Genomic DNA, 22,734 nt, shown 5'->3' with positions numbered 1-22,734 from the left:
GCATGGCTGAACCACAGAGCAGGAGAGCAAGGAGTTTCCTTGCAGAAGAGAAGGCCTGTGTAATGCAAAAAGATTTTGAAAGTTAAGGTCAGCATGGTGCATAATGAGTCAGGGGTTGAAGCCTATCTTCTACCAAACTCAGACAAACTCTCCTCTCTGACTTTCATGAAGAGTGTGAAAAAACTTAGAAAGATAGTGCAGTGATCACTTGGATCATGCGATGGTCGGCTGTAGCTATGTCTAATGAGCTATACTACTTGAAGTCTACCATTAATTGCTTGGATGCTTTCAACACTAATGTAACATTACCTGTAAATCTCTGCCTATATTGTTATCTGCCTGTGTATATAGTGAAGCCAAGCCTAACCAGCCATTTTACCTGTAGCCAAAGGTAAATTGCTGAGGCATATCGTATGGAACTGTAGCATCACCTGTAAATTTCAGTGTACACTGTTACCTACCTATATATATATTTATATCGGAATAAATTGCAATCAACTGGATCACACCGTAACCTACAGTGTTAAACCTTTGCCTAAGTTGTAACCATCATGCTTACACTGCAAGTTAACTGTAAATATTTCTTACTCTGTTTTCTGAAAGTTAACATTTTCTATACAGCACTCTGCTACTCTCGGGTCATGTTCTTGCTTCATGAAACTCTAAATAAATAAATAAATAAAAAATACAGACTACTCTCTGCATGTACTCAACTGATCATCCAAACAATAAAAAACAAATTAACTGTAGAGGACTATGTAGCGGGTGGCAAGGCACCGTGTGTTAATGGCGCTCAATTTTGATGGATAGATTTGTACTTATTAGCTATTGTTAAGGTGCTCAAGGGAGGGTGAAACCACCCAAAACCCCTGAAGTATGACCCCTGGGATTCTGCCTTAGGAACAACTTGGTGCCTGAGCACACATTAATGCATTATAATATTGGAATACAGAACATATATGCATATATGTTCTGTATTCCAATATTATAATTCAATAATGTGTGCTTGGGCATCGAGTTATATTTTTAACTGTGCCCATCATGTGACATGTTCAGACCACATCCACTTAATTAGAGTTTGCCACTTCTGTCATTGGCTCACATTATCCTAATCACTGCACCTCTCTCCAGTCCACAGAGATACGGCTCGCTGTGTCCTTTTGTTCCCCATATAAGTAGATAGGTATGGGTGCTTCTTCTGGCAGTTGTCAAAAGAATTTAAAGATTTTATTTAATCCAAAAAGAGATTGACTTGTTGAACAATTTAATAAAAATAAATTCATCCTCGACTAGTGTAGGTAAACTGTCTCTGAGAGCTCTCGGAAAAACCTAGAGATGATGGACTAAAGATAACGGAAGGACAATCAAGTAAAGTCACAACCACAGTGACATGTGAATATCAATTGTCCAGAATTATCATTCAAACATTACATATCAAGTTTAGTTTACTTTTTAAAACCCTCCCAGCCATCACATGAATAAGCATCATGTGTGGTGTTCATTTTCCTATGATTTTCTCTCTCTCATGGAAGCGATATACAATACATATAAGCAGTACTGTATTTTAAATCATAACTGGCAGCACAGTGTGGGAATAAAACAAAGTATAGGGATGGGAGGCATATTCTTGTTCTTTTTATGAAAAGGAGGCTTCCTTTGCAGACTGATACCAATGATCATTTCAAAGTCTACTGTTCAATTGAAGGTTGAATTAGTCTTTGTCACATCTCACTACTGAGGGCCTGATTAGGAGTTTGTCAGTGCGACGTTGGGTCCACCCCGCCGCTGCCCCTTCAAACCCATGGTTGGGTCGTCTGCCAGATTATATGTGTTTCTCGTGTCTGGTGTGCTTTTTTGGCATTGCCACTGTGGTGCCTCTGAATTTGGGCAACGCAATGGGAACGGCAAAAACAGTTCCTACACAGCATGGATTGTAAAGTCCATGCAGTGCAGGAACTGAAGTGCATGCACTTAGGGGGGCACAGCATGCCCCGCTCCATGCATCCTAGGGCCCAAAGGCATAAGGAGGCCTTGTAGGGCCCCCTTTGTTGCCTCTCCGCCACAGTTTTCATGTTGGAGGAACCTGGATGAAAACCGTGGCGGAGAGGAAACTTGTAATATGCTTGGCGGGACCACGGCAGTCCCGCCAAGCATACTGCTGCCTCTGCACCACCACCAGGGAACGGGCGGTTCCCTAGCGGTTGTGGCTGGGCAATGGCGGTCTGACCGCTCTAATTGCAATAGGGCAGTCAAAAGACCACACCCACCTTGCCCGCAATTCTGGCGGTCCGTGCACTGACAGACTCTTAATTGAGCCCTTAGTCAGTCCTGTAAAAAAATGGGTGCATCACCCTTGATTGACAACCTGTGCCATGGATAGCCAGTGTGGCTGCTTACTACACATTAAATATAAATGCACACAAACACACACATTTATATATGTATGTATATCTCTGAATCTATATACATACATATATATATATATATTCACTGAAAAAACCATAGGTTTCAGGCACGTTATAGTTAGGAATTAGCATTTAAAAAACCTTAGAAATTCACTGAAATAACCATAGGTTTCAGGGGCGTTATAGTTAGCTGGACTTTTCACTCGTACAAAACCATTGAAATTCCCCTGTTATAGTTAGTTCAGCTAACTATAACTCACGCGCCCGCAATGCACTGCTGATGACGTCACATATTACATCACTCATGACATGGTCAGTGACATGTCATGACTGTAACCTGTCCCTGCCACCTCCACCCTGCATATTGCTGACCAAACATGTCTAACCGTGACATAGCTTTATGGGGAGCAGGGTAAAATGTAAATCCAGGTTCATTGGGTCGCTCAAAACGCCACAGGTCAACCAAGGCATATGAAGAAATTAGTTGATACAGAGCCCACCTGAGTCGATGCTTACTGCCAAGCCAGGATAGACCTGGGCAGGAGCCTGAGAATGAGACATCAAGTTTCTATTAGGGCATAGTGTCACATTAAAATTGCGGTCAGCAAAGAGATATTAAAGCGAATACTATCCTTCTGGATAGTCACCAAAAGCCAATGGCTTTCTGAATCCACCCTCTGACGCAAAACCCTCATTTGCAATCCCAAGCCAATAGTGAGACACCCCTCTGAGAAGAGGTAAAACATGAAATAGACATGACTCTATATCCAAAATCTTTTAACAGGGAATTTTCTGCCTGAGATATATGCATCTTCTGAAGACACATAATGTGTGCTTTAAGTTCTCTCGTACCAATTTATGTTGTGTGGTGACTTGACCCCATTAACACACCAGGATAAGATATGCAGCTGCTGTCCAGGACACCTATCGTCACTGACTATTAACATTGTATCTCCAAGTCTGTGAGCTACCCCTCAAACCAAGCAGATTGCTGCCAACATGCTCCATTATTGTATTGCCAACCACAAATAAGCACCATTGTTCCCCAACAAACCACATCTTTCAACCTCACATTTTCTACTGTTCCCCATGAAACCAGTGCATGAAACATCTAACCCAGATCCTCATCGCCTGTCATTCCCCCTCACCACCCCTCTTACCCCCCTAGTTCCCATAGAGGAAAACCGCCCCTCCATAAGCTATGCCTTAATAAAAAAGGGCGATTAACCCCAACACTAGGGTTCGCCATTTATCGAGGCTAATAGCCGAGATCTACCCCCTGTCCGACCCCTCCTAGATTGCAGCAAATGACAAGCAAAACGTAACTTAACTAGTGAACCCCTCATCATAAAAGAGCATGAAAATGGGAAAATAGAGACTGAGAAAAAAAAGAAAGAAGAATAAGGGGGAAAGAACCCATCTTTTAATCTACCTCACAGACCGAGCAACCCTCCAAAAAATGAAACAGGGAAAAAACCCTAGACATCATAAGACTATACCCCCTCCCTCAGAACCAATAGCCTAATCCAGTGGAGACCAGCACATCGGAAGACCCTTATATCTAAAGGAAAGGGAATCGTTGCTAAACCAGAGAAGACATGGACAGCAAACAGAGCAATCTCAAACCCAACTGCCATTTTGTTAGCAGCTCTTGTACTTTTTGGCCTTCATAACAAAAAGGTCTGACCCTCCATTCGGATACACAAAGTTGCGGGTTCCTTAACCCCTTCGCTGCGGCGGAAATTCCGCTGCAGCGCTGGGGGGTGCGGGGGGGCAGCGCGGTGGCGCGGTGCTCATGACGGAGCCAATCCGTCATGAGCCACGGTTGGGCTGTGCTCATGACGGAGTGGTTCCGTCATGACTCCGTCCACAGCGCTAATCGCCCGCACAGGCGGGGAATTAGCGCCGCGTGGGCGGCGCGGCCGCCAACAGCCACAGCATGACGGAACCACTCCGTCATGAGCACATGGCAACCGTGGCTCATGACGGCGTGGTTCCGTCATGAGCACGGAACGAGTTAAGAGAGACAGATGTCCTAAGCTTCTGGAGAGCTGGGATATGCTCCCGGAGTTGCCAACTTCTCAGCACAGTTTGGTGACAAAAATCAGAACGGAAAAAAATTCAACCTGACAGGCTTTAACAGGCAACTTGGGAGTGACGGTTTGGTAAATCTCTTGTCACAAGATTAAGTTCCCAATATAGATATTGATTAGCCATTGCTCGAATGCTGCCAATACAAAGTCCCCAACTTGGGCAGTTGCCACCCCCCTCAAACCACTTCTTCTCTTGAGGAAAGCTATATAAAGGCAGGGAGATTAAAACTCAGGAGGGCCTCCTTTGGGATGTATGACAGTACATCACATGCAATTACTTAGCATGCCTTTTACACGCATTTTTTTTGCGCACATGTTTTTACTGCAAAAATGCATTTAAAACACATGCAAATACCACACATTGTTTTTATATTTAAAAACAATGTATGTGTGGGGGAGACCCCCACTCCCCCAACTTACCTTAAATGCGCTCAATTGGCATGCGTTTTAAATGCATATTCGCGGTAAAAATATCCACGCTAATAAATGTGTTGTAAAGGCTTAACGAGATAAAAATCTTGTTGTAAAGGCTGTTTCCCCTGCTTTGGAGCTCTGAGCTGTTGATGTAGGCCTTGGCGGCTAGGACTGATTGGGCCCCTTGATTCACTTCCTCGTCCCAATCGCTGTCAGACAAGTCCGAGGAGGAGAAGAATGCTTCCTGGCCGCCGCCCCCCTAGCAACAGGTTCAGCTGGGAGGACTGAAGAGGTTGTATCAATTGTGCTGTGTGAGCCTGCCCGATCCCAGTTTCTAACTGAGACACAATCCCATCCACCTTATCTGCCTGAATCAGACCCTGCTGGACTGGAAGAATGCTAGTCATTACAATAGACTCCTTACTACTAGCTGTGAGCTGTGCCGGAGAGGAGGGAGGGAAAGGCTGAGATGCTGACTCCAGCTGGGCTTACTTCATCACAGCCACGGGACACTGGTCATCATGAGATGCAGCAAGGGGAACCATAATGGAATTCAGTGTTTGCTGTGGTCAGGGCAACAACCCCCCCACTGGTTCCACTAGGGCAGGTACCAATGGGGTGGCATCACTGGGCAGCTTCACTGAAGGCACCAGATCTAGACGGGCTACTTCCGGCCTACATGCACCCACTACAGGACATCGGGGACAGCAACTGAAGGTTGTATGGCACTTTTACTCCACTTTAGCCTGCTGCAGTTACCCTGTTTGCTCAATAGCAGTCGCTTCTTTTCCAACTTTGGGGAGATATGAGAACTGGCTAAGTCCAGCGGCACTCCTCTCCTTGGTCCTCCCCTGGCCAGCATCTTGATTTGAACTCTGTCAGCAGGTTGGAAAATAGCCTGCAGTGTTAACATAAGCTCCTTAATGGTCTCTGCAGCCTCTGCCCTTATCAGCTGTTGTCTAGGAAGTGCTCCAGTGAGTGGTGAAGCAGCATGCCATGAAGCATCCACCAGAGTAAGTACCCGGGGTTGAGCAGCCTGTATACTAATTTATGAGCAAAACCTGTAACACAGTATCTGTAGCAGAGGGCATGCGACCATCTCCCGGCTTTGCCCCCAACTGCTGCTGGTAATAGCAGCTGCCAAGGTGGAGAGCGGCACCGGTGAACCTGAGCCAGGAAACATGAAACCCTGAGGTCCCGTTCCAAATCCCAGGCTCCTCTGACTACCTCCTCCCTGTAGTTGCTGCTGCTTCAGACTCCCCCAGGCCCGCCTCAATAATAAATGAAGTCTGCATAAAGTGAGAGGATGGATGAAGCACCGTCGGCCTGAAGCCGATTGGCTTGAACTGCTGCTGGCCACAGCGTCCTGCATCAGCTCCTGCACTATGCCGTGTACTCCCCCACCTCGATATCAACCGCCTTTTGGAATCACCCCCCAGGAAGGGGGAGCTTGGAAACATGTCTGACACCGGAGGCAGGTAAGAGCCAAGTAGAAGCAGAGAAATCAAGCTGCCATTCTGTGCTCTCCCAAGGAGCCGGGCCTTTCACCCAACCTCAGCCATGAGCCGCCATCGTAATTCACTATTTTCTTTCACCAACAGTGACCAAAAAGATGACACATGTCTCTAGATGTGACTAACTACATCATGTGCTTTTGCCTCCATGGACTTATACACAATTACACAGCAGAGTGACAATACACTATGGTCCTGAAGAATGCCTAGAAACACTCCCGCTCCTTTCCTGTGGAATGTTGTAGTCCACACTGGGTACCTTGCGGTCCCGGTGTGTGGAGGGACCCTATGATGAAGCATGTCACACTCGGGGAGTGAGGGTTCTCGTCCAAACACTTGTACTGCTCCCACTTGTTTCCTCTAGTCTCTCTTTTTTTTTGCTTATCTTTTTGAATCTAGTCTACTATTCGGAGTTCCCACTTGTCTTCCAATAAAAATGTTACCCCATATGTGTGGCTGGGCCTAGGACCTGCAACATAGTACACCTCAACACACAACATAGATACATCATATTTTACCCAGCAGAATCCTTGCTTTTACAACATGAATAGCTGTGGAGTTTGGGCCCTAGCTCAGCCACCACCCAGGAAAATCTAACATGCCTAGATATTTCTGAAAACTAAGGGGCTGATTACGATGGCCGATGCGGGGAGTGGGACCGCCCGCTTGTAAGGCAGCGGTCCCACAAGTGGGATTACGATGAGACCACCACTGTGGCGGTCATATCGTGCATTTTTAACATTGCAGTGGGTGCTGCTGGCTGCAGCACCCGCTGCAATGCTAAAAATGTATGTTGTGCGTTTCCCTGGACTACATGCCAGGCACCACACGGTGCCTGCCACCTGGTGCAGAGAAATGTAGGGGGTTACCATAGGTACCCTCCAAGTGCACACCCACCTCCCCCAACACAAGGGGGTCCCGCAACGGGCCCCCGTATGCAATCCCCACCAACCTTTCCATGGTAGTTTCACCGCCATGGAAAGGCTGGCGGGGATCCAGCATCGTAATTTGGGGGATGGTGCCTGCTGGGCACTGCCACCATTCTACAGATGAGTGGTGGGTCCGCGATAACGACTGTGGCGGACAGACTTTGGGTCCGCCAAGACACCGCCCGCCATCGTAATATGGCAGGCGGAGAAGTGCTTTGCGATGCCAACAGGCTGCTGGTGGCGGTTTCCCTGCTATCGGAATCAGTCCCTAATTGCCCAAGTGTGTCTAGGTTGGTGTGACTTTCATAGTTCCAATGAGGTTGTTTTACACAGAAACATTTGCAAACCTCAAACTGTCCCTAAAACATAAATTTTCCCCACATTTCTGAGGGAAAGTTCTGTAATCTGCTAGGATCCACAAATTTCCTACCACTCAGCATTCCCCCATGTTTTCCTACAAAACACACATGGTCAGATCAAAATTTTCCTCCCAAAAACCAATCCTTTTCTGCAAAATTGGCATCTGCAGAATTGAGGCCCTAGCTCAGCCAACTCACAGGAAAAGCTACCAAAGCTGCACTTTTCTGAAAACTAGATACCCACAGGAAGCCAGGGTGGTATGACTTGTATGACTTTCACCGGGTTCTTTTACACAAATGTTCTTCACATTTCTGTGATGCAAAGTTCTGAAATCTGCAAGGACCCACAAAGTTCCTACCACCCAGTCTTCCCCAGGGTCTCCAAATAAAATTGGTACCTCAATTTTGTTGTTGGCACTAGCCCCCATGACAGAAAAGGGACCAAAAGGCAACATGGGCATATCACCTTTTTTCAACTGAAAACCGATCTTTTTTGCAATTTGATTAGTCGTGGATTTTGGGCCCTAGCTTTGCCGTCACCTAGAGCAACATACCAAAGCTGCACATTTCTAAAAACTAGATACCCAGAGAGCCCAGAGTGGCATGACTTGCATGGCTCTCACCAGATTATTTTACCCAAAATCCATTGCAAACCTCAAAAGTGTGGTTAAAAACACATATTTTCCTCACATTTCTGTTCGGAAAAGTTCTGGAATCTGCTGGGGTCTACAAATGTCCTACCACCCAGTGTTCCACCAAGTCTCCCAATAACTATGGTACCCCACTTTTGGTAACACAAAAGGCTCTAAAACGCTACATGGCGAGCTCAGCACATTTGGGCAGCCACGGTATTTGGGTATATGAAAACATACTAACCTCAGGCATTTTTTTCCCACAATGCCCTGCAAACCTCAAACTTTGCCTAAAATAACATACTTTCCTTACATTTCTGTTCTGGAAACTTCTGGAATCAGCAGGTATCCACAACATTCCTACCACACAGTGCTACCCCACTTGTCCCAATAAAATCCCTGCCCTACTTCAATCAATCAACTCAAACTTTATTCAACATGAACAACATAATTTAGCAATGTAAGATATTACAGCATAGTACTTCAAGCCCTTATGGCATAGCTTTAAAAGGCACCTACATGTAAACTGACTTCTTCATCGAATAGTAGCAAAACAAAGGAAAATGCAGCTCTAGCATGCCTAATCTTATGACATTTCTTTTAAAAAAGTGAAATTAAAAAACGCCTAGTATACATTTCATAAAATGTATTGTTTGGCCTCTTTTTCCATCTCAGGGACATGGGATGGCAGCTAAATTGATATGAAAGCCAAAGGGGGAGTACAACGATATCTGACAGTATCAGCTCTCAGTCAAAACAGGAAGGAGCTTTCCCAACGCCCCTGTAACTGCCAAAGATAATTGGAGGGGTAATTCAGAGCTATCAAAGAGAGGTATGCCATAATCTGCATTTTCCCTTCCATTCTATTCATACAACGTGCCTCCACACAATCATAAAATGTTAATGCCAATTCTTTGTTTTTAAGGTTAAGACATATATCTGGCTCTACAAAGGCTCTCCACAGTCCAATGTTGTCCAGTTTATATTTGACATAGGGCAACCAAGGGATTTGGAGACCATTGTCACAAGAGAGGCAGTCCAAAATAAGATCTCTAGTTAGAGCCGCTGCCTCATTCTCTCAAATTGATAGCCAGAATAATAATGGTCTAGCTCTGATATAATCAGTTATGTAGTGCAAATTTAGTTTCCCTTGACAAATGAGGTGAGAGTTTGAAATTAGGATTGCTAGGAGCTGTCTCAAAAACTAATTTCTTCCTGTTGTAAGGCCTCGCAATTTGAAATACTTGTAGTTCAGCTCCATGCATTGCTGTGGGAATGCATTGAGATTTATGTATCTGAACAACGGTGCCAGCTGAACCCCAGGGCAGTATGCGGATGGCCAAGGGAGAAGGCGGCCCTGCAAGGGCTCCCCAATGTCGACTTCCGACAGCCTTTCCATGTCGGAAAGGGCGACATGGAATTGCTGTCGGAAACCGGCATCACAATCCCGACTGTTGAAACGCCGTCCTTAAGGGATCATGCTGCCTTTGCGACTGACCGACAGGCTCTTTGAGCCCGTTGGAACTGCGTTGGATTCCCCCACAGATTTAAACTCTGACCTCCGTCATCCTTATATAGCGGTCGATTTTTAAACCTACCATGTCGGGCGGAAAGACATCGACCAGCAGTTGGAGGCTTTCCGCCCAACATCGTAATAGGGCCCATTGTGTTTGGCTTACATGTCTAGTGCTCCGTGCAGGTTTACATTTAAGGTTTCATTGTGGAACAAACATTTGTCTACATAGTTTTGTATAACTTGAGTAGCTTTTCGTTCTGCATGCATCACGTAGGGCTAGTAAACACTGTACAATGCTACAGTGCACTACTTTATGACTAGGGGATGTGCCAAATGTATGCAATTTGCATTTATGTGATTACACAAAATCTAAAAATAAACTGAAATTATATAATCGTCCGGGGCCTTGCATTAAAAAATGACAGCAAAAGAAATAAATTGATGGATGGAAAGCTGAACAATGCAAACATTCACCCCCAGTGACACGGATCTGGGTTTCATCCATAGTTCTTTTCCACACCACGCCACCCCACTTTGGACACTGCCATATGCAAATCAGTCTTGACCCTGTTCCTCATGGGAACAGTCCAACCCGAACTGCCAAGCCAGCTCCTCCCTGGACCAGAAACAAGCATCCTGGGACTGGTTTCAGGGCATTACCTCTCATCAGCCAGGCTAGCTTGAATCCAGTGGTGCAGTGAGCATGGGACCCACGTCTGGGAATACTTTTCCCACTTAGGGTGACAAAAGCAAAAGGAACAATTGATGGGCAGAATGCTGAACAATGGAAACATTCACCCCTGTCTCAAGGATCTGGGTTTATTCCATTGTTCTTTTGCTCACCACGCAACCCAGGTTGGACCCCACCATATGCAAATCAGTCTTGACCATGTTCCTCATGGGAACAGTCCAACCCGAACTGCCAAGTCAGGTCCTCCCTGGACCAGAAACAAGCATCCTGGGACCAGTTTCGGGGCATCATCCCTCATCAGCCAGGCTAGCTTGAATCCAGTGGCGCAATGAGCACAGAACCCATGTCTGGTCATACCCTTTCCACTTAGGGTGACAAAAGCAAAAGGAACAATTGATGGACGGAATGCTGAACAATGCAAACATTCACCCCCAGTCACAAGAATCTGGGTTTAATCCATCGTTCTTTTGCTCACCACACCACACCACCTCAGTTTGGACTCAGCCACATTCAAATCAGTCTTGACCCAGTTCCTCATGGGAACAGTCCAGCTCAGCTCGAACTGCCACGCCAGGTCCTCCATGGACCAGAAACAAGCATCCTTGAACCAATTTCGGGGCATGACCCCTCATCATCTAGGCTAGCTTGAATCCAGTGGTGCAGTGAGCACAGGACCCCCCTCTGGGCATACCCCTACCACTTAGGGTGACAAAAGCAAAAGGAACAATAGATGGACGGAATGCTGAACAATGCAAACATTCACCCCGAATCACAAGGATCTGGGTTTAATCCATCATTCTTTTGCTCACCACACCACCTCAGTTTGGACCCAGTCATATGCAAATCAATCTTGACGCTGTTTTTCATTGGAACAGTCCTGCCCAAGCTGCCAAGTCAGGTCCTCCCTGTTTCTTTTGCCTTTGTATTAAAAAAATGACAGCAGAGATGCATTTCACATAAAAAAATAGCATGAAACAGCATGTTTTGTTGCACAAGCATGCAGCTATTGTGTCTGTCTTCCTCCTGTTTGTAGCTTTATTTCCCCTTTTGTTCTTACTATGGCCAAAACCCCTCCTTTAATTATTGTTTTTCTGATCCTATCCAAGCAATTTTCCTCCATTATTAAATTAAGTTTATTGCATTGCATTGTTGGCTACTTGATTTTAAAATGTCAATTAAACCTTTCAAAGTCATATTTTTCCTAGCTAAGTTTTCATATCTGGTATGAAATTGTGGTTGGTACTACTGATATTCTAAATAAGTGGGTTACATTTTTGTCTACCGAAAACCTTAAACACTCCAGGTTGCGGAGGAGGGCAAGGTTGAACAACTTGATGTGGAGGAGGCCAAGTGGCAAGTCACTTTCCATTCTCGATCACAACTGCTGCAATTGTTACGGTATTCCTTGCCAATGTCCAAGCCCGGGTACCAATCCTTTTTAAATTATCGGCCTTCCTATGTTTCTACTCAACATCTAATTTATTCAAAATAATTAGGAGAAGAAAAGGTGTGTTGCCCACAGCCCACAATCCCATCTCATCACATGCCACATTCCTCCCACTGTTTCTGCCTAAGTGTCTTTTTCTCAGGGACTCCATTTCACTGTTCCAGTTTCTACCTTCCCTTAACCATGTGACTGAGTGTACTATTTGAAATGATTATAACCCAACCTGTCCATAGACAAACCTAAACTTAGAGGAAGTGCTGACATTTTATTAGACTTTACCGTACCCAACACTCACTTGGTCCATAGCTCAAGAATAAAATATTTGTTGTACATTTCATCATTTTGGGGTAAGGTGTATTGTGGGCTTCAGGCTAGACTCAGGATAGGACTCAGGAGGGAGTCTGATAAGATCAGGGCCACTGGAATTATTATAAGTCATTAGTTAAAAAATGCAGCCCCAGTTGATTGGTTCAGTTGATGTTGTGCAATATATATAGTCAAATAAATGGTACAGCATAGATTTCATGCACCATATTTTTCTATGGCACTATATATATATATCCTGAGGCTCAGTCATTTTTTGTCAAATGTATGTTTGTTAGTTTTGCCATATATGCTTTAACACAAGGTAAGTATTATTACAACTTGAGCAGTTATGTCACCAGTAAACAAACACCGCGTTCCCCCATAATACTCCATGGGTAGTAAAGACACGAAGAACCAGTACAAACATGCAAAATGAGATATAAAAAGGAACTCCCAACACCGACACCCCTTAATCAATTAGTCTATAACCATTTCCTACACATAATATTATATATCTCATCTCCAACTATATTGCTAAATAAGTTCATAATCAAATATCCCTCAGAGATGCTCTCACTCACAGAGCCGGCATAACACCCTCATCTTGAGGAGCAAAGAGCAGCATAATATTTTTGGCACAATACCTCCAACAGCAGTGTCCATAGCCATTGAAATCTCAGATTGGTACCTTCCATATTACTTGACAAACATTTGATAGCAAGTAGGGTCTACAATCTATGATCTCACTGGGAAATTGGGGGCACATCTATCCATTTCCAATTAGTAGCGAATTTTGTCTTTACAGCTCCCAGACATCCAATCACTAGATACCATTGCTGTCTAGTCATACCATCATATCCCTCCAGCCTAAGCCCCAAGATCACTTTTTCAGGTTTCAGTTGTTTGGAATTACCCAGTACTTTTTGCAGAATCTTAGCCACCTAAACCCAGAAGTGTCTTAGCTTCAGACAGCCCCACCAGACATGCATAGTGCCCTTCTCTGACAGATACCGCCTTCAACATTGGGAACTCACCCAAGGATACATATGGTGTGAAGGTGAAAGGGTGTAATGCAATCCATATGTTTTATAGTGTGTTTCCCTCCACCTTACAGTCAAAGAGAACCCTTATGTAGCTCTACTCAACGGATCTCATCAACTCTGAGGGATCTCTCTACCTAGTGCCCTATTTCATTCCACCATACCGGGGCATTGTGAATGTACCACTAAACCCAAAAATAACAGGTATGCCTTAGACATCAGCCCTTTAGGGCCTATGAGCTTCGGAAACATATTTTTGAACTATGTTATATCTGTAGTGTTGGGCTCTATAATGCCAGTAGGTAAGATCCAGTGTCTTATCTGAGCGTATCTGAATCTTTCTTACTCACTGAGCTGGTAGTCATTTTTACATTGTAGAAATGTTTTAATCTGGGCATCTTGGAACAAATTCAAAATCGTTTAACAGCCCTGCTCTCACCATCCTCTAAAGGTTTATCCTGCACTGCAGCCATAAATTCAGGGTTGAAGTTAATCTGGGTGTATGGAGATGGGAATGTAGTTAGTCCCTTACCAATAGCCAGTTTATCCCACAGCTTAAGTGTAGTATGGACAGTGGTATTTGGTCATGTATTGGTGGTATGACTATAGAATGGGCTGTGTGCACCCAAATGTTCTTTATATCTGCTCCAGTCCGCTCTGCCATAGCTTGTAATTGAACTCCCACATAGTATAGAGAGATATCCGGTAGATCCATGATGCCCCTGTTTCTTGGTTAATATAAAAGACTCTGAGATATGGGTGGTCTAGTTTTGCACCCAAAAGAGGCTCAGTATTGATTGCTGTAGTAGAACTGAGTCATTCTTAAAAACACTAAGTATGTGGTGAAAGTGTCACCTCAAGAATTAATTTAAACTTTTCGTAAATTTTAGTAAAAATCTATTTTTTGATTATGGCAGTGGCTACTGATAATTCATAACATATACTGCATTATGTAAATTATGTGTGGGGGTAAAGGCCCTGTGACAAAGAATCTCACACAAAAATATAGCGGCCCTCCAATGTTGCTTTATTGTCTAACTTTATAAACAGGTGTTTGCTGTGAATACAGCAATTAATATTCTTTTCTTGTATCATCCAACTGCTCCTGCCAGAGGCCAGTCCCCAGAGGCCTGGCGGGAGATAGCCACAGAGCTGAACCTCCAAAAGGTGGAGGCCATTGCAATGGGTTATCGCTGGCTGGTGATTCTGGAGGAGGTGGAGGAAGCTGTCACTACCTCAGATCACCAGTCAAGGCATCCCAGCCATGCCATTGCTACCACCGCAGGCAGCTGAGCTCCACAGCAACCACTTCCTTTCCCCAACCACAGAGGCCCTCCTGTAGCAATTGCTGAATAACCAGAAGGAGGGGAAGAAGGTCCCGTGGGGCCTTGCCAGTACACAGCAGGACATTTTAAGGAGTCTGAAAGCCATAGACGGATGTGGGAGGTGAGGGTAGGAAGAACAGTTGGGGATGAGGTAGCGTTCTATAAGTTAGGACTCTCCACCAACATGGTAATGACAGAGGCTGAGTCCCGCACCTGGCCAATGACAGAGAAATTGTTCAACTTTGTCCTTCACCATCCACCTCCTTTAGTCTCTCTTTACCTTGAGCTCCATTGCCTGGATAAATGGGTTACCTTACCTCCTCCAGTCTACCACTCTGCAATCAGTGTTGGAAAACTGACCATGATCATATCCAGCCTCCTATCCTTAAATGACTTGATCAAGCTGAGCAGTACCCTCCCTCCCATCAGTAATAGTTGTATACTTACAGCCTTTCCCTACCCTCTGTAACTATTGACCACAAATGGTGTATACCAACACAGAACCTGAATAACAATCTCTCATCCCCATTCTTAGAACTTCTTTTCCTATCTGAGTAGAAAAAGTGATGTCTGCTACCTCCAACAATTTGATCCAATAGATTTAGGCAGTTTTTTCTAAAGTGCCTTAGTGCTAGTGGTGGCAGCCACTTAGAGGGAAGGTATCCCACAAAAACAAGGTTCTTCTTATTCTGAATGATGCTATTGAACTAGAGAAAAAATTATCATTCTGTGTCATAGACAATTAGACTAAAAGAATACACACAGTGAGTGGAAATTCCAACTGTGACAACATAGTGTAGAGTTATTTACTAAAGTAGGCATAGTGAAGCCCATGAGTCTCATGACTCAGGAAAGGGTTGATGTTGCTTACTTGCCAGAGTAAGAGTAGTGCCATGAGCAAATTTGCAATCGTTGGTAACCTTCCCTGTAAGGGTTGGTGTAGTTTTAATAACATCCACCTCGTGATGTGTGAGATTGGTTGATAGTGGAAATCAACAAATTGCACTACTTGGGGAAAAGCAGTTAGCAATTTCATGATTTAGTGGTGGAGTTAATTAGTGGAAGGTGAGAGTCAAACACATCATTGATGAAGTCCATGAGCACATTGCATCCGTCATGGAAGAAAGATGATTGTTAAGTTATCAAGTTCAAAGAGTTTTTCTCTTTAGCAGTCCCCAGACTCATTATAAGCAAATCATTATCTAGGCTGGAAAAATGCAAAATAGGGAGGACTAAGAAAGTTAAAACAATTATTTTTATAAACAAAAATTATACAGTATGTAAATGGATAGTGCAACTATATTCTTCTGACATTATCCATCTTGGAGGCATGGCTGAACCACAGAGCAGGAGAGCAAGGAGTTTCCTTGCAGAAGAGAAGGCCTGTGTAATGCAAAAAGATTTTGAAAGTTAAGGTCAGCATGGTGCATAATGAGTCAGGGGTTGAAGCCTATCTTCTACCAAACTCAGACAAACTCTCCTCTCTGACTTTCATGAAGAGTGTGAAAAAACTTAGAAAGATAGTGCAGTGATCACTTGGATCATGCGATGGTCGGCTGTAGCTATGTCTAATGAGCTATACTACTTGAAGTCTACCATTAATTTCTTGGATGCTTTCAACACTAATGTAACATTACCTGTAAATCTCTGCCTATATTGTTATCTGCCTGTGTATATAGTGAAGCCAAGCCTAACCAGCCATTTTACATGTAGCCAAAGGTAAATTGCTGAGGCATATCGTATGGAACTGTAGCATCACCTGTAAATTTCAGTGTACACTGTTACCTACCTATATATATATTTATATCGGAATAAATTGCAATCAACTGGATCACACCGTAACCTACAGTGTTAAACCTTTGCCTAAGTTGTAACCATCATGCTTACACTGCAAGTTAACTGTAAATATTTCTTACTCTGTTTTCTGAAAGTTAACATTTTCTATACAGCACTCTGCTACTCTCGGGTCATGTTCTTGCTTCATGAAACTCTAAATAAATAAATAAATAAAAAATACAGACTACTCTCTGCATGTACTCAACTGATCATCCAAACAATAAAAAACAAATTAACTGTAGAGGACTATGTAGCGGGTGGCAAGGCACCGTGTGTTAATGGCGCTCAATTTTGATGGATATATTTGTACTTATTAGCTATTGTTAAGGTGCTCAAGGGAGGGTGAAACCACCCAAAACCCCTGAAGTATGACCCCTGGGATTCTGCCTTAGGAACAACTTGGTGCCTGAGCACACATTAATGCATTATAATATTGGAATACAGAACATATATGCATATATGTTCTGTATTCCAATATTATAATTCAATAATGTGTGCTTGGGCATCGAGTTATATTTTTAACTGTGCCCATCATGTGACATGTTCAGACCACATCCACTTAATTAGAGTTTGCCACTTCTGTCATTGGCTCACATTATCCTAATCACTGCACCTCTCTCCAGTCCACAGAGATACGGCTCGCTGTGTCCTTTTGTTCCCCATATAAGTAGATAGGTATGGGTGCTTCTTCTGGCAGTTGTCAAAAGAATTTAAAGATTTTATTTAATCCAAAAAGAGATTGACTTGTTGAACAATTTAATAAAAATAAATTCATCCTCGACTAGTGTAGGTAAACTGTCTCTGAGAGCTCTCGGAAAAACCTAGAGATGATGGACTAAAGATAACGGAAGGACAATCAAGTAAAGTCACAACCACAGTGACATGTGAATATCAATTGTCCAGAATTATCATTCAAACATTACATATCAAGTTTAGTTTACTTTTTAAAACCCTCCCAGCCATCACATGAATAAGCATCATGTGTGGTGTTCATTTTCCTATGATTTTCTCTCTCTCATGGAAGCGATATACAATACATATAAGCAGTACTGTATTTTAAATCATAACTGGCAGCACAGTGTGGGAATAAAACAAAGTATAGGGATGGGAGGCATATTCTTGTTCTTTTTATGAAAAGGAGGCTTCCTTTGCAGACTGATACCAATGATCATTTCAAAGTCTACTGTTCAATTGAAGGTTGAATTAGTCTTTGTCACATTTCACTACTGAGGGCCTGATTAGGAGTTTGTCAGTGCGACGTTGGGTCCACCCCGCCGCTGCCCCTTCAAACCCATGGTTGGGTCGTCTGCCAGATTATATGTGTTTCTCGTGTCTGGTGTGCTTTTTTGGCATTGCCACTGTGGTGCCTCTGAATTTGGGCAACGCAATGGGAACGGCAAAAACAGTTCCTACATAGCATGGATTGTAAAGTCCATGCAGTGCAGGAACTGAAGTGCATGCACTTAGGGGGGCACAGCATGCCCCGCTCCATGCATCCTAGGGCCCAAAGGCATAAGGAGGCCTTGTAGGGCCCCCTTTGTTGCCTCTCCGCCACAGTTTTCATGTTGGAGGAACCTGGATGAAAACCGTGGCGGAGAGGAAACTTGTAATATGCTTGGCGGGACCACGGCAGTCCCGCCAAGCATACTGCTGCCTCTGCACCACCACCAGGGAACGGGCGGTTCCCTAGCGGTTGTGGCTGGGCAATGGCGGTCTGACCGCTCTAATTGCAATAGGGCAGTCAAAAGACCACACCCACCTTGCCCGCAATTCTGGCGGTCCGTGCACTGACAGACTCTTAATTGAGCCCTTAGTCAGTCCTGTAAAAAAATGGGTGCATCACCCTTGATTGACAACCTGTGCCATGGATAGCCAGTGTGGCTGCTTACTACACATTAAATATAAATGCACACAAACACACACATTTATATATGTATGTATATCTCTGAATCTATATACATACATATATATATATATATATTCACTGAAAAAACCATAGGTTTCAGGCACGTTATAGTTAGGAATTAGCATTTAAAAAACCTTAGAAATTCACTGAAATAACCATAGGTTTCAGGGGCGTTATAGTTAGCTGGACTTTTCACTCGTACAAAACCATTGAAATTCCCCCGTTATAGTTAGTTCAGCTAACTATAACTCACGCGCCCGCAATGCACTGCTGATGACGTCACATATTACATCACTCATGACATGGTCAGTGACATGTCATGACTGTAACCTGTCCCTGCCACCTCCACCCTGCCGGTCCACATGCCATGCCCCTATCCCCTTCCTCCTGTCCTCCATGGTCCATTTTACTGCCACACCCTTCTGCCCTCCCTGGTCTGTTGTGCTGCAACTGCTCCTCCTGCCTGCCCCGCGCGGTCTGTTGTGAGGCCCCTTCCCCTGAACTCTCTTGTCTGTGCCCAGGTCCGGACCCTCCCTTCTATCCTCCATGGTCCTTTGTGCATACCCCTGCACCCTCCTTCTTGCCCATCATAGCCTTGTGCTGCCACTAACCCTCCCGCTTGCCATGCATGGTCTTCTGTGCTGCCATGGCCCCTCCCACCTTCCCTGTGTGGTCAGCTAGCTGCCCCTGACTCCCTCACACCTTCCCTCCATGGCCTGTGTGTATGCCATCGTAGTCTCATTGTTGCTCTTCATGGTGTGCCTTGTTTCTAGTGCCCATCCTGCCTGACCTCCATGGTCATCTTGCTGCTCCTGCCCTGCCCCCTTGCCCCCAGCCCTCTGTTTCCATGTGCAGACCCCTATTCCCTCCCTCCTGGCTTGTCTGTTCCATTGTAATGCCCCTGATCCGTCCCTCCTGCCCTTTATGGTCTGCTATGCTGCAGCTTTCTCTCCTGTCTGTACATTATGGTCAGCTAGCTACTATTGCCTCTTTCCCCTCTGTTCTCTGTTGTCCATGTGCATGGTCCTGTCCCCTCCCTATTGCTATATATGGATTGTTGTGCTGCACTCCCGTCCCGCATGCGCTGTGTGGTGTATTGTGCTGCTGCAAACCCTGATGCCTGCCCTGTAGGGTCAGTTTGGTGCACCTCTCCATATCCCTCCTGTCCTCTGTTATCCGAGTCCATGTCCCTACCCCAATTCCTCCTGCCTACCATGATCCAATGTACCATACTTGCGAACATTTTGAACTTGGTAAGAGGGAGATTTTGAAAAAAAACTGGGGTATTGATTTTTCCCTTTGAGTTACATTGAAAAAGAGGAGATTGTATATAGGAGACAGATCAAATAAAGCCCATTTGAGCTTAAAAACATTGGACGTTTCCTGGCTGAAATGGGTCTGTTGGCTTGTATGGTTGTACTACCACTGCCTCTTCCTTCTGCCCACAATGGTCTATTATATTGCCACAGCCTCTCTTGCCAGTCCTGTATTGTTGGCTTGTTGCCCCTGCCCCCCTTCCCACTGCCCTCCATAGTCTGTTGTGCTGACACTGCCCTTCCTGCCTGCCCAGTGTGGTCAAATTGTTGCATCTGCACTCTCCTACCTGCCTTTAATTTTCAGAGTCGGTGCCCCCGGCCTCTGCCTCTCAACAGTATCCCAATGAACAACTAGATTGCTAACATTCTATATTTATTACAAAAGTGTGGAACGCCTGACGTCATCTTGATGTAATCAAAACTGTAATACCTAGAGTATTTCCTTTTTTTCTTTTTTTCTTTTTATTAAATACCTGATGCACTCAAAAATCAATACATTGTGTATGGAACAGAAAAACATATAATCATACACAGCACAGAGTAGAGACTGGCCTTCTAAACACATATTAAGGGGAGCATCAAACATATACATAGTATTTCTACATACATATAATAGCGGGGCTAAAGCACAAATTCCTCGTAGCTTACAAACAGCTAAAAAACTTAATACCTCTTAAATTCATTACAACCCATCATATTCAGCATTAACTTCATTCATAAGCGGGAATCCCTCCAGCCCTTAATAAGAGCCCAAATATCCAAGCCCAGCTCCCTCATCTTCCTGCCTCTCCGAATATATAGAGATGATTCAATATTATGTATCCCCAAGAGTCTAGCCAGCCACATTTGAAAGGAGGGTGCTACCGTATCTTTCCAGCCTGCCGCTAACAATAATCGGAGGACCGCAACGCTTATAAAAACAAAAGCCTCAGTCTCCTTATTGAGGCCTTGGGTACTGTCAGTTCCTAAAATCATTAAGGTAGGTGATAGATTAACCTTGACTCCTAACAGGCCCTCCCAGAACTTCTCTATCTCCCTGCGGATTCCATTCAATTTTTCACATTGGTGGAACATATGTAGCAGATTTGCTGGCCCTCCCAGACACCTTGGACATTTATCATCGTCCCTTTTACCCCAGTCATATAATTTGGCTGGTGTATAGTATAAATTAAAAAGAGTTTTATAGTGTTGGGCTCTCAGATTTGTGGAACAGAACAATTTTCCAGCCAGCTGTACTGCTTTATCTAGGTCTACATCAGGGTTTTCAAGTTTCGTCATCCAGGAGGCCTCAGCTTTTTCCAAATCATCTTGTATCCTTAATAATAAAGATCTATATATAAATTTAATTTTAGTTCCACCTCCTAGTAGGTAGTCAATCATATTGTCAGTCAGTCAAAGCTTTTATTTCGGTAAAATACCATAAAAAGACATAAATAATTATTTACAATAAAACATGATTAAATAGACATTGCATAGAGTATAATCCATCAAAACATTAATAGTTTTTGTAATAAAAAATTACAGGGACAGTTAAAAAGAAATTTTTTTTTTCATATAAAAACCTATTGTTAAAACAATATCTGTGCCCCAAAGTAATCTCACAACACCACATGCTTCTATAGTAACAATAATGACAATACTAGAAGCAGGAAAGTTATGTGGCGGATAGAATTTTTTTGGACCTGGTAAACCACATAGAAAGAAGAAATTTAGCCATCAAAAACACTATCAATGGGGTAGTGTCGTACTTCAGGATTCTAAACACCTCCTGATAGTCCCTAAAACCCCTGGACTTGCAGAGTTGAATGATCCACTTCTTCCTTGCCTTGTTGTATGAAGGGCAAAAAAGAACAGCATGCAACTCTGTTTCACAGATATCAATACATTCGGGACACGAGCTTAAGGGGTCAGATGCATTAGACCATCTATGTGTAAAAGCCCTCAGTGGTAACGAGCCGTGTCTAAATTGAATGTAAAGTTTCTTTGCCAGAGGGGGTTGAATAACATCCAAAAAAACTTCAAACTGGGGACTAATCTTAATATCCAGAAAGGTGTTAGTAAGCCTTCCCAGAGACGAATGCAATAAAATTTCCTTCCGGTACAGCTGTAAAGCCTCATGCAGTGATTTCTTAGTTAACGAGCGGCTTGTCTCTTCCGGTGCGGACCATAGGTCCCCCATCCCTATGAGATAACAAAGGTTCTTTACATATGTTAACCAAGGTATTTTTCCCAATTTCCCCCTTGACAGTATATCGCCGAGATCATGCCTATAACTTGCAAGCTCGGGCGTTGACCAGAGTCGTCTCCAGAACAGGAGAGGGCGATTCAGGGCGATCTCTTCGATGGGAACTAAACCTAGATCCCATCTCAAGGGAATTAAGGGGGTACTCATGGGTAGTTTCAGCAATCGCCTAATAAAAGAATTCTCAATTGACGATAAGGAAGCAGAAGTACAATGTCCCCAGAGTTCAGCGCCATAAAGCGCACCCCCTCTTGCTTGGGATTTGTAGATTTCCATGGGGGGGCCCAGAGGTCTAGAAGAAGTGTTATTAAAAACCTTCAGGATACCCCCCACTGATTGCGTTAGCTTCAAATTTGCCTTTGCCATGTGAGACCCCCATTTCATTTTGTCATTAAGGGTTACCCCCAAATAATCAAAAGTAGAAACCCTATCCAGCTCTTCATCTCCCATCTTGGGGTGAGGACAATTGGTTGAATTGGGGCTGAAAACCATACATTTTGTTTTAGGTAGGTTCAACTCCAGATCCCTTTTCTTACAGAAGGAGCAGAAAGCCTCTAATGTACGCTGGATGCCCATGTAAGATTTAGACAACAGGAGCGTATCATCCGCGAACATTAGGGCCGGTATCTTACGCCCCGCTAGGATTGGAGAATCCAGATTAGCGGCGCACAAGAGATGCTCAATCAACCCATTAATAAAAAGGGAGAAGAGTGTGGGGGCCAGGACACAACCCTGCCTCACACCCTTTTCAACTGGAAATGGG

Source organism: Triturus cristatus, chromosome 11 (genome assembly GCF_964204655.1).
Source record: "Triturus cristatus chromosome 11, aTriCri1.1, whole genome shotgun sequence".
NCBI classification, from domain to species: domain Eukaryota; kingdom Metazoa; phylum Chordata; class Amphibia; order Caudata; family Salamandridae; genus Triturus; species Triturus cristatus.
Note: the sequence above shows the minus strand (reverse complement) of the source record.